The sequence below is a fragment of the Canis aureus genome, chromosome 20 (assembly GCF_053574225.1).
Source record: "Canis aureus isolate CA01 chromosome 20, VMU_Caureus_v.1.0, whole genome shotgun sequence".
Classification (NCBI taxonomy): Eukaryota; Metazoa; Chordata; class Mammalia; order Carnivora; family Canidae; genus Canis; species Canis aureus.
The window spans coordinates 28,266,767-28,270,306 of NC_135630.1; the positions used below are offsets into that span (position 1 = coordinate 28,266,767).

Genomic DNA, 3,540 nt, shown 5'->3' on the forward strand with positions numbered 1-3,540 from the left:
CCCAAATTCTATAAAAAACATTCAACACCTTGAGATTTAGAATTGAAACTTGCAAATTCCAAGAAAAATGGAAAATTCGTGAAGTAGCGAGAGACAGAGATTATTAAACTATATGGGGAGAAATACTAGTTTAACAGCAGACCTCTCCACAAAGATCTGACAGGTCAGAAAGGACTGGCAGGATATATTCAGGGTCCTAAATGAGAAGAACATGCAGCCTGGAATACTATATCCAGCAATGCTCTCATTCAGAATAGAAGGAGAAATAAAGATATTCCAAAATAGGCAGAAATTGAAAGAATATATGACCACCAAACCAGCTCTGCAAGAAATATTTAGGGGGATCCGGTAAAAGAAAGAGGTAAGACAAAGAAATAATCCACAAAAACAGGGACTAAATAGGTATTATGATGACACTAAATTCATATCTTTCAACAGTAACTCTGAACTTGAATGGGCTAAAATATCCCATCAAAAGACACAGCTTTCAGACTGGAAAAAAAAAACAAGACCCATGTAAGACCCATGTATTTGCCATTTACAAGAGACTCATTTTAGATGTAAGGACGACTCCAGCCTAAAAATGGAAGGCTGGAGCACCATTTACCATTCAAATAATCCTCAAAGGAAAGCTGGGGTAGCAATCCTCATATCAGATAAATTGAAGTTTATCCCAAAGACTGTAGTAAGAGATGAAGAAGGACACTATATCATACTTAAAGAATCTATCTACTAAGAAGACCTAACAATCATGAATATTTATGCCCCTAATGTGAGAGCTGCAAGTATATCAATCAATTATTAACCAAAGTAAAGACATACTTAAATAATAATAAACTAATATTGGGAGATTTCAACATGGCGCTTTCTCCAAATGATAGATCTTCTAAGCACAACATCACCAAAGAAACAAGGGCTTAAAATGATACACTGGACCAGATGCACTTCACAGATATTTACAGAACTTTCCATCTGAAGGCAAATGAATACACATTCTTCTCAAGTGCACATGGAATTTTCTCCATAATAGACCACATACTGGGTCACAAATCAAGTCTCCACTGATACCAAAAGATTGGGATTGTTTCCTGCCTATTTTCAGACCACAATGCTTTGAAACTAGAACTCAATCACAAGAAGAAATTTGGAAGAAACTCAAACATGTGAAGGATAAAGAGCATCCTACTAAAAGATGAATGGGCCAACCAGGAAATTAAAGAAGAATTTTAAAAATTCATAGAAACTAATGATAATGAAGATACAACTATTCAGAATCTTTGGGATAGAGCAAAAGCAGTCCTAAGAGGGAAATACATCAAAATTCAAGCATCCCTCAAAAAAATTGGAAAAAAACTCAAATACACAAGCTAGCTTTGCATCTGAAGGAACTGGAGAAAGAATAGCAAATAAACCTACACCCAGCAGCAGAAGAGAGATAATAAAGATTCAATCAGAGCTCAATGAAATAGAGGTCAGAAGAACTGGGGAACAGATCAACAAAATCAGGAGTTGGTTCTTTGAAAGAATTAATAAGATAGATAAACCATGAGCCAGCCTTATTAAAAACAAAGGATTAAAGACTAATGAATAAAATCATGAATGAAGAAGGGGAGATCACAACCAATACCAAAGAAATACAAAGTATTTTTTAAAAGTATTTTTTATGTTTTTTTTTAAATAAAGTTCTTTAATAGTCTCCATTTAATCGGTTTATTTGTTGTTAATAAATTGGCAACACAAGGAGGGGCCGAGGGTGTGCTCCTAGCCAGGCTCCTGTGTGTGTGGGCTCAGGCAGAGACTGTGCTCTGGGGCAGGGCACAGCCACCCTGTGCTGCAAGGGATGGAAGAAAAAGGCCCCCACTTCTAGGGGAACCCCCTGGGATGAACACAGCGGCCAGTGAGCAAACAGAACCAGAGGTGCTAAAGGAAAACAAGGGAGGGAGGGACAAATGGGCAGAGATGGGGGAAGGCAGCGTCCTCTGGTAGCCCCACCCCTGCCTGGTAGGTTCCTCTACCCAGCTATTGATGCAGGTCTACGTGTTATCCGCTATGCCGCTGCCTGTTGCGTTGCAGACCCGCTTGGCCAAGAGAGGCCTCCTCAAACATCTGGGGCCCCAACCGGAGGAAGAGATTATTGCTGAGGACCACGATGATGACCCTGTGGACTATGAGGCCACCCGCTTGGAGGGCCTGCCACCACGCTGCTACAGTGTTTGACCCATCCTGCGGGCTCCCCTCTACTGCAATGTGGACACCGACCTCGCGTCCTGGCTCTCCCCGCATGACCCCAACTCCGTCCTTACCAAATCTGCCAAGAAACTCAGGAGCAATAATGCAGATGCTGAGGAGAAGCTGGAGCGTGGCCACGAGAAATCAGGCCGGAGCCACGGGGAGTCCGACAGAGATCGAGAACGTGGTTAGGACAAAGTGGACAGAGAGAGAGACCGGGACCGGGACCGGGACCGCGGGTATGACAGGTCAGACCGGGGAGAGAGCAGGGAGCGGCGCCATCAACTCAGAGAGGAGCTGCCTCCCTGCCCCAGAGCTAGGAGGCGGCAGGCCGGAGGACGAAGTTAGACCCCGTGGACCCCAGCCCCACTCGGACGCGCCTCGGGGCACACGGCCAACAGGACTCCCCAAGGGGAATGAAGCCAAGACAGGCGCAGACACCACAGCAGCGGGGCCGCTCTTCAGCAGCGTCCCTACCGGGTCTGGGAGCTGCGCTCCGGCCAACCGAGGCCTCCCGGACCAAGCAACTGGACTGAGCCTCCCCATCACCCCACCGCCACCCCGGGGGTTTTTAATAAAAGCTTTTCAATGGAAAAAAATATGAGCATATGTATGAGCAGCTATACACCCAATAAATTAGGCAACCTAAAGAAATGGACGCATTTCTGGAAAACCACAAATTACCAAAACTGGAACAGGAAGAAATAGAAAACCTGAACAGGCCAAAACCAGGGAGGAGATTGAAGCAGTCATCAAAAATTTCCCAAGACACAAAAGTCCGCGACCAGAGGAATTCTATCAAACGTTTAAAGAAGAAATAATACCTATTCTACTAAAGCTATTCTGAACGATGGGAAGAGACAGAGTACTTCCAACTTGTTCTATGAGGCCGGTATCACCTTAATTCCAAAACCAGACAAAGACCCCACCAAAAGGGAGAGTTATAGACCAATATCCGTGATGTACACAGTGCAAAAATTCTCAACAAGATACTAGCCAATAGGATCCATCACTACATTAAGTTTATTCACCATGACCAACTGGGATTTATCCCCAGGATGCAAGGTTGGTTCAACACTCTAAAGCATTCAACATGATAGATCATATCAACAAGAGAAAAAACAAGAACCATATGATCCTCTCAATAGATGCAGAGAAAGCATTTGACAAAATACAGCATCCATTCCTGATTAAAACTTCAGAGTTTAGGCAGGGAGAGAACATTCCTCAGCATCTTAAAAGCCATCTATGAAAAGCCCACAGCAAATATCATTCTCAATGGGGGAAAAAACTGAGAACCCTTCCCATATG

The 3,540-nt window shown here is 43.6% G+C and overlaps 1 pseudogene; it reads left to right on the forward strand.

Annotated features, from left to right (window-relative positions):
* Positions 1-2,016: 2,016 nt before the first annotated feature.
* Positions 2,017-2,765, forward strand: LOC144291930 (polyglutamine-binding protein 1 pseudogene; annotated as a pseudogene).
* The last annotated feature ends 775 nt before the right edge of the window (positions 2,766-3,540 follow it).